Source organism: Azolla caroliniana, unplaced genomic scaffold (assembly GCF_043228905.1).
Source record: "Azolla caroliniana isolate FFs.n. ecotype wild unplaced genomic scaffold, voAzoCaro1.0.p SCAF_324, whole genome shotgun sequence".
Lineage (NCBI taxonomy): Eukaryota > Viridiplantae > Streptophyta > Polypodiopsida > Salviniales > Salviniaceae > Azolla > Azolla caroliniana.
Genome location: NW_028230759.1, coordinates 22828 through 32180, shown reverse-complemented (window position 1 = coordinate 32180; position 9353 = coordinate 22828). Strand labels below are relative to the sequence as shown.

General features: G+C 44.9%; 6 non-coding genes across 6 annotated transcripts; all 6 read left to right on the top strand.

Moving 5' to 3' along the window:
• Positions 1 to 3050: 3050 nt before the first annotated feature.
• On the top strand, positions 3051 to 3123 carry TRNAR-ACG (transfer RNA arginine (anticodon ACG)). The gene has a single exon. It is a non-coding gene; the product is annotated as a tRNA-Arg (tRNA).
• A 1108-nt stretch (positions 3124 to 4231) lies between these two features.
• On the top strand, positions 4232 to 4304 carry TRNAR-ACG (transfer RNA arginine (anticodon ACG)). Its single transcript has one exon. It is a non-coding gene; the product is annotated as a tRNA-Arg (tRNA).
• Positions 4305 to 5412: 1108 nt separating this feature from the next.
• TRNAR-ACG (transfer RNA arginine (anticodon ACG)) lies at positions 5413 to 5485 on the top strand. The gene has a single exon. It is a non-coding gene; the product is annotated as a tRNA-Arg (tRNA).
• A 1108-nt stretch (positions 5486 to 6593) lies between these two features.
• On the top strand, positions 6594 to 6666 carry TRNAR-ACG (transfer RNA arginine (anticodon ACG)). Its single transcript has one exon. It is a non-coding gene; the product is annotated as a tRNA-Arg (tRNA).
• Positions 6667 to 7774: 1108 nt separating this feature from the next.
• On the top strand, positions 7775 to 7847 carry TRNAR-ACG (transfer RNA arginine (anticodon ACG)). The gene has a single exon. It is a non-coding gene; the product is annotated as a tRNA-Arg (tRNA).
• A 1108-nt stretch (positions 7848 to 8955) lies between these two features.
• Positions 8956 to 9028, top strand: TRNAR-ACG (transfer RNA arginine (anticodon ACG)). The gene has a single exon. It is a non-coding gene; the product is annotated as a tRNA-Arg (tRNA).
• The last annotated feature ends 325 nt before the right edge of the window (positions 9029 to 9353 follow it).

The window sequence follows — 9353 nt, the reverse complement described above, 5'->3', positions numbered from 1 at the left end:
AGCGTATTCGAGATTCAACAATGCAAGTTTACGTACGAGTGGAAGAAATCTAGCGGTTGGTATCATGAGACGAGAACGGTAACGTTGCGCATCAGAGATTGACAGTTCGAGACGAAAACTCTTCTCGAAGGTCATTTGTACGGTCATGAATGCTTTTCTATGGATTGCATACGTCACACCGCATACCTTTATCCGATAAACCCATTTAAGCTCATCTCCGTAATGTGGCGAGTAATATAATGGTAAGGTAAGAGACAAGAGATCCTACGAAAAATACGACGATCAAGAAGTATGACGAGAAATAAGTGGTCTTCACATGCGAGATCTTCGTTCCCTTCGCTTTTCGATGAAAGGTCGAAGATCCTATGGCCTAATGGATAAGGCGTTGGTCTTCGAAACCAAAGATTCTAGGTTCGACCCCTAGTAGGGTCGGTTTAGAATCGTGACCCTAGTGCACGACGATCGAGAATCATTCACGGAATCATAATGCGCATTCGTCTCAACCGTCCAGAAAATGTGATCTTGTATCCACTGCTTTGGCTTAATGGTTGCATTCATTTACGAGGATGATGATGTTTAATAGGTAAAAGAAATGGAATGGTTTATCCGGCACAAATTCCTCGTCAAAAGTGTGCCGCGCGTCAATCGCGATCCTCAATGGGAGTACAATTACCAACGGAAAACCGAAGATCCTATGGCCCAATGGATAAGGCGCTGGTCTACGAAACCAGAGATTCTAGGTTCGATCCCTAGTAGGATCGATTAGGATTAGGCTCCGCTTCTCGAGAATCGGAATACAACGATGACAACGAGAGTGCTCGGTAACGTTGCGCAATCAATACATGCGTGGATTGGGGAAGGGATAAAAGTCGCTCATTTGAACGTAATCATCGATCACGACGATGCCGTTCACATATTTTTAATGCGCACTCGCTCGAGGGAACATATGAACAATGCCTTTCTTGCTTAGGCTCGCCGTGCTCCTGTCCGGCCTAGTTTGAATACAAGCGAGTAGACGCGAGAATGTGATGACGCCTAGTTGTTGTATGGTGTGCATTTGAATGTAGTCGTCCACAAGGATGACGTCGTTTAAAATTTAGAAACAACCTACACGAAGGCCGCCACTAAGACGTCGCATGCGCGATACTCTTCATTTGGTTAGGGTAGAATTAATAGAAGGTAGCGTATTCGAGATTCAACAATGCAAGTTTACGTACGAGTGGAAGAAATCTAGCGGTTGGTATCATGAGACGAGAACGGTAACGTTGCGCATCAGAGATTGACAGTTCGAGACGAAAACTCTTCTCGAAGGTCATTTGTACGGTCATGAATGCTTTTCTATGGATTGCATACGTCACACCGCATACCTTTATCCGATAAACCCATTTAAGCTCATCTCCGTAATGTGGCGAGTAATATAATGGTAAGGTAAGAGACAAGAGATCCTACGAAAAATACGACGATCAAGAAGTATGACGAGAAATAAGTGGTCTTCACATGCGAGATCTTCGTTCCCTTCGCTTTTCGATGAAAGGTCGAAGATCCTATGGCCTAATGGATAAGGCGTTGGTCTTCGAAACCAAAGATTCTAGGTTCGACCCCTAGTAGGGTCGGTTTAGAATCGTGACCCTAGTGCACGACGATCGAGAATCATTCACGGAATCATAATGCGCATTCGTCTCAACCGTCCAGAAAATGTGATCTTGTATCCACTGCTTTGGCTTAATGGTTGCATTCATTTACGAGGATGATGATGTTTAATAGGTAAAAGAAATGGAATGGTTTATCCGGCACAAATTCCTCGTCAAAAGTGTGCCGCGCGTCAATCGCGATCCTCAATGGGAGTACAATTACCAACGGAAAACCGAAGATCCTATGGCCCAATGGATAAGGCGCTGGTCTACGAAACCAGAGATTCTAGGTTCGATCCCTAGTAGGATCGATTAGGATTAGGCTCCGCTTCTCGAGAATCGGAATACAACGATGACAACGAGAGTGCTCGGTAACGTTGCGCAATCAATACATGCGTGGATTGGGGAAGGGATAAAAGTCGCTCATTTGAACGTAATCATCGATCACGACGATGCCGTTCACATATTTTTAATGCGCACTCGCTCGAGGGAACATATGAACAATGCCTTTCTTGCTTAGGCTCGCCGTGCTCCTGTCCGGCCTAGTTTGAATACAAGCGAGTAGACGCGAGAATGTGATGACGCCTAGTTGTTGTATGGTGTGCATTTGAATGTAGTCGTCCACAAGGATGACGTCGTTTAAAATTTAGAAACAACCTACACGAAGGCCGCCACTAAGACGTCGCATGCGCGATACTCTTCATTTGGTTAGGGTAGAATTAATAGAAGGTAGCGTATTCGAGATTCAACAATGCAAGTTTACGTACGAGTGGAAGAAATCTAGCGGTTGGTATCATGAGACGAGAACGGTAACGTTGCGCATCAGAGATTGACAGTTCGAGACGAAAACTCTTCTCGAAGGTCATTTGTACGGTCATGAATGCTTTTCTATGGATTGCATACGTCACACCGCATACCTTTATCCGATAAACCCATTTAAGCTCATCTCCGTAATGTGGCGAGTAATATAATGGTAAGGTAAGAGACAAGAGATCCTACGAAAAATACGACGATCAAGAAGTATGACGAGAAATAAGTGGTCTTCACATGCGAGATCTTCGTTCCCTTCGCTTTTCGATGAAAGGTCGAAGATCCTATGGCCTAATGGATAAGGCGTTGGTCTTCGAAACCAAAGATTCTAGGTTCGACCCCTAGTAGGGTCGGTTTAGAATCGTGACCCTAGTGCACGACGATCGAGAATCATTCACGGAATCATAATGCGCATTCGTCTCAACCGTCCAGAAAATGTGATCTTGTATCCACTGCTTTGGCTTAATGGTTGCATTCATTTACGAGGATGATGATGTTTAATAGGTAAAAGAAATGGAATGGTTTATCCGGCACAAATTCCTCGTCAAAAGTGTGCCGCGCGTCAATCGCGATCCTCAATGGGAGTACAATTACCAACGGAAAACCGAAGATCCTATGGCCCAATGGATAAGGCGCTGGTCTACGAAACCAGAGATTCTAGGTTCGATCCCTAGTAGGATCGATTAGGATTAGGCTCCGCTTCTCGAGAATCGGAATACAACGATGACAACGAGAGTGCTCGGTAACGTTGCGCAATCAATACATGCGTGGATTGGGGAAGGGATAAAAGTCGCTCATTTGAACGTAATCATCGATCACGACGATGCCGTTCACATATTTTTAATGCGCACTCGCTCGAGGGAACATATGAACAATGCCTTTCTTGCTTAGGCTCGCCGTGCTCCTGTCCGGCCTAGTTTGAATACAAGCGAGTAGACGCGAGAATGTGATGACGCCTAGTTGTTGTATGGTGTGCATTTGAATGTAGTCGTCCACAAGGATGACGTCGTTTAAAATTTAGAAACAACCTACACGAAGGCCGCCACTAAGACGTCGCATGCGCGATACTCTTCATTTGGTTAGGGTAGAATTAATAGAAGGTAGCGTATTCGAGATTCAACAATGCAAGTTTACGTACGAGTGGAAGAAATCTAGCGGTTGGTATCATGAGACGAGAACGGTAACGTTGCGCATCAGAGATTGACAGTTCGAGACGAAAACTCTTCTCGAAGGTCATTTGTACGGTCATGAATGCTTTTCTATGGATTGCATACGTCACACCGCATACCTTTATCCGATAAACCCATTTAAGCTCATCTCCGTAATGTGGCGAGTAATATAATGGTAAGGTAAGAGACAAGAGATCCTACGAAAAATACGACGATCAAGAAGTATGACGAGAAATAAGTGGTCTTCACATGCGAGATCTTCGTTCCCTTCGCTTTTCGATGAAAGGTCGAAGATCCTATGGCCTAATGGATAAGGCGTTGGTCTTCGAAACCAAAGATTCTAGGTTCGACCCCTAGTAGGGTCGGTTTAGAATCGTGACCCTAGTGCACGACGATCGAGAATCATTCACGGAATCATAATGCGCATTCGTCTCAACCGTCCAGAAAATGTGATCTTGTATCCACTGCTTTGGCTTAATGGTTGCATTCATTTACGAGGATGATGATGTTTAATAGGTAAAAGAAATGGAATGGTTTATCCGGCACAAATTCCTCGTCAAAAGTGTGCCGCGCGTCAATCGCGATCCTCAATGGGAGTACAATTACCAACGGAAAACCGAAGATCCTATGGCCCAATGGATAAGGCGCTGGTCTACGAAACCAGAGATTCTAGGTTCGATCCCTAGTAGGATCGATTAGGATTAGGCTCCGCTTCTCGAGAATCGGAATACAACGATGACAACGAGAGTGCTCGGTAACGTTGCGCAATCAATACATGCGTGGATTGGGGAAGGGATAAAAGTCGCTCATTTGAACGTAATCATCGATCACGACGATGCCGTTCACATATTTTTAATGCGCACTCGCTCGAGGGAACATATGAACAATGCCTTTCTTGCTTAGGCTCGCCGTGCTCCTGTCCGGCCTAGTTTGAATACAAGCGAGTAGACGCGAGAATGTGATGACGCCTAGTTGTTGTATGGTGTGCATTTGAATGTAGTCGTCCACAAGGATGACGTCGTTTAAAATTTAGAAACAACCTACACGAAGGCCGCCACTAAGACGTCGCATGCGCGATACTCTTCATTTGGTTAGGGTAGAATTAATAGAAGGTAGCGTATTCGAGATTCAACAATGCAAGTTTACGTACGAGTGGAAGAAATCTAGCGGTTGGTATCATGAGACGAGAACGGTAACGTTGCGCATCAGAGATTGACAGTTCGAGACGAAAACTCTTCTCGAAGGTCATTTGTACGGTCATGAATGCTTTTCTATGGATTGCATACGTCACACCGCATACCTTTATCCGATAAACCCATTTAAGCTCATCTCCGTAATGTGGCGAGTAATATAATGGTAAGGTAAGAGACAAGAGATCCTACGAAAAATACGACGATCAAGAAGTATGACGAGAAATAAGTGGTCTTCACATGCGAGATCTTCGTTCCCTTCGCTTTTCGATGAAAGGTCGAAGATCCTATGGCCTAATGGATAAGGCGTTGGTCTTCGAAACCAAAGATTCTAGGTTCGACCCCTAGTAGGGTCGGTTTAGAATCGTGACCCTAGTGCACGACGATCGAGAATCATTCACGGAATCATAATGCGCATTCGTCTCAACCGTCCAGAAAATGTGATCTTGTATCCACTGCTTTGGCTTAATGGTTGCATTCATTTACGAGGATGATGATGTTTAATAGGTAAAAGAAATGGAATGGTTTATCCGGCACAAATTCCTCGTCAAAAGTGTGCCGCGCGTCAATCGCGATCCTCAATGGGAGTACAATTACCAACGGAAAACCGAAGATCCTATGGCCCAATGGATAAGGCGCTGGTCTACGAAACCAGAGATTCTAGGTTCGATCCCTAGTAGGATCGATTAGGATTAGGCTCCGCTTCTCGAGAATCGGAATACAACGATGACAACGAGAGTGCTCGGTAACGTTGCGCAATCAATACATGCGTGGATTGGGGAAGGGATAAAAGTCGCTCATTTGAACGTAATCATCGATCACGACGATGCCGTTCACATATTTTTAATGCGCACTCGCTCGAGGGAACATATGAACAATGCCTTTCTTGCTTAGGCTCGCCGTGCTCCTGTCCGGCCTAGTTTGAATACAAGCGAGTAGACGCGAGAATGTGATGACGCCTAGTTGTTGTATGGTGTGCATTTGAATGTAGTCGTCCACAAGGATGACGTCGTTTAAAATTTAGAAACAACCTACACGAAGGCCGCCACTAAGACGTCGCATGCGCGATACTCTTCATTTGGTTAGGGTAGAATTAATAGAAGGTAGCGTATTCGAGATTCAACAATGCAAGTTTACGTACGAGTGGAAGAAATCTAGCGGTTGGTATCATGAGACGAGAACGGTAACGTTGCGCATCAGAGATTGACAGTTCGAGACGAAAACTCTTCTCGAAGGTCATTTGTACGGTCATGAATGCTTTTCTATGGATTGCATACGTCACACCGCATACCTTTATCCGATAAACCCATTTAAGCTCATCTCCGTAATGTGGCGAGTAATATAATGGTAAGGTAAGAGACAAGAGATCCTACGAAAAATACGACGATCAAGAAGTATGACGAGAAATAAGTGGTCTTCACATGCGAGATCTTCGTTCCCTTCGCTTTTCGATGAAAGGTCGAAGATCCTATGGCCTAATGGATAAGGCGTTGGTCTTCGAAACCAAAGATTCTAGGTTCGACCCCTAGTAGGGTCGGTTTAGAATCGTGACCCTAGTGCACGACGATCGAGAATCATTCACGGAATCATAATGCGCATTCGTCTCAACCGTCCAGAAAATGTGATCTTGTATCCACTGCTTTGGCTTAATGGTTGCATTCATTTACGAGGATGATGATGTTTAATAGGTAAAAGAAATGGAATGGTTTATCCGGCACAAATTCCTCGTCAAAAGTGTGCCGCGCGTCAATCGCGATCCTCAATGGGAGTACAATTACCAACGGAAAACCGAAGATCCTATGGCCCAATGGATAAGGCGCTGGTCTACGAAACCAGAGATTCTAGGTTCGATCCCTAGTAGGATCGATTAGGATTAGGCTCCGCTTCTCGAGAATCGGAATACAACGATGACAACGAGAGTGCTCGGTAACGTTGCGCAATCAATACATGCGTGGATTGGGGAAGGGATAAAAGTCGCTCATTTGAACGTAATCATCGATCACGACGATGCCGTTCACATATTTTTAATGCGCACTCGCTCGAGGGAACATATGAACAATGCCTTTCTTGCTTAGGCTCGCCGTGCTCCTGTCCGGCCTAGTTTGAATACAAGCGAGTAGACGCGAGAATGTGATGACGCCTAGTTGTTGTATGGTGTGCATTTGAATGTAGTCGTCCACAAGGATGACGTCGTTTAAAATTTAGAAACAACCTACACGAAGGCCGCCACTAAGACGTCGCATGCGCGATACTCTTCATTTGGTTAGGGTAGAATTAATAGAAGGTAGCGTATTCGAGATTCAACAATGCAAGTTTACGTACGAGTGGAAGAAATCTAGCGGTTGGTATCATGAGACGAGAACGGTAACGTTGCGCATCAGAGATTGACAGTTCGAGACGAAAACTCTTCTCGAAGGTCATTTGTACGGTCATGAATGCTTTTCTATGGATTGCATACGTCACACCGCATACCTTTATCCGATAAACCCATTTAAGCTCATCTCCGTAATGTGGCGAGTAATATAATGGTAAGGTAAGAGACAAGAGATCCTACGAAAAATACGACGATCAAGAAGTATGACGAGAAATAAGTGGTCTTCACATGCGAGATCTTCGTTCCCTTCGCTTTTCGATGAAAGGTCGAAGATCCTATGGCCTAATGGATAAGGCGTTGGTCTTCGAAACCAAAGATTCTAGGTTCGACCCCTAGTAGGGTCGGTTTAGAATCGTGACCCTAGTGCACGACGATCGAGAATCATTCACGGAATCATAATGCGCATTCGTCTCAACCGTCCAGAAAATGTGATCTTGTATCCACTGCTTTGGCTTAATGGTTGCATTCATTTACGAGGATGATGATGTTTAATAGGTAAAAGAAATGGAATGGTTTATCCGGCACAAATTCCTCGTCAAAAGTGTGCCGCGCGTCAATCGCGATCCTCAATGGGAGTACAATTACCAACGGAAAACCGAAGATCCTATGGCCCAATGGATAAGGCGCTGGTCTACGAAACCAGAGATTCTAGGTTCGATCCCTAGTAGGATCGATTAGGATTAGGCTCCGCTTCTCGAGAATCGGAATACAACGATGACAACGAGAGTGCTCGGTAACGTTGCGCAATCAATACATGCGTGGATTGGGGAAGGGATAAAAGTCGCTCATTTGAACGTAATCATCGATCACGACGATGCCGTTCACATATTTTTAATGCGCACTCGCTCGAGGGAACATATGAACAATGCCTTTCTTGCTTAGGCTCGCCGTGCTCCTGTCCGGCCTAGTTTGAATACAAGCGAGTAGACGCGAGAATGTGATGACGCCTAGTTGTTGTATGGTGTGCATTTGAATGTAGTCGTCCACAAGGATGACGTCGTTTAAAATTTAGAAACAACCTACACGAAGGCCGCCACTAAGACGTCGCATGCGCGATACTCTTCATTTGGTTAGGGTAGAATTAATAGAAGGTAGCGTATTCGAGATTCAACAATGCAAGTTTACGTACGAGTGGAAGAAATCTAGCGGTTGGTATCATGAGACGAGAACGGTAACGTTGCGCATCAGAGATTGACAGTTCGAGACGAAAACTCTTCTCGAAGGTCATTTGTACGGTCATGAATGCTTTTCTATGGATTGCATACGTCACACCGCATACCTTTATCCGATAAACCCATTTAAGCTCATCTCCGTAATGTGGCGAGTAATATAATGGTAAGGTAAGAGACAAGAGATCCTACGAAAAATACGACGATCAAGAAGTATGACGAGAAATAAGTGGTCTTCACATGCGAGATCTTCGTTCCCTTCGCTTTTCGATGAAAGGTCGAAGATCCTATGGCCTAATGGATAAGGCGTTGGTCTTCGAAACCAAAGATTCTAGGTTCGACCCCTAGTAGGGTCGGTTTAGAATCGTGACCCTAGTGCACGACGATCGAGAATCATTCACGGAATCATAATGCGCATTCGTCTCAACCGTCCAGAAAATGTGATCTTGTATCCACTGTTTTGGCTTAATGGTTGCATTCATTTACGAGGATGATGATGTTTAATAGGTAAAAGAAATGGAATGGTTTATCCGGCACAAATTCCTCGTCAAAAGTGTGCCGCGCGTCAATCGCGATCCTCAATGGGAGTACAATTACCAACGGAAAACCGAAGATCCTATGGCCCAATGGATAAGGCGCTGGTCTACGAAACCAGAGATTCTAGGTTCGATCCCTAGTAGGATCGATTAGGATTAGGCTCCGCTTCTCGAGAATCGGAATACAACGATGACAACGAGAGTGCTCGGTAACGTTGCGCAATCAATACATGCGTGGATTGGGGAAGGGATAAAAGTCGCTCATTTGAACGTAATCATCGATCACGACGATGCCGTTCACATATTTTTAATGCGCACTCGCTCGAGGGAACATATGAACAATGCCTTTCTTGCTTAGGCTCGCCGTGCTCCTGTCCGGCCTAGTTTGAATACAAGCGAGTAGACGCGAGAATGTGATGACGCCTAGTTGTTGTATGGTGTGCATTTGAATGTAGTCGTCCACAAGGATGACGT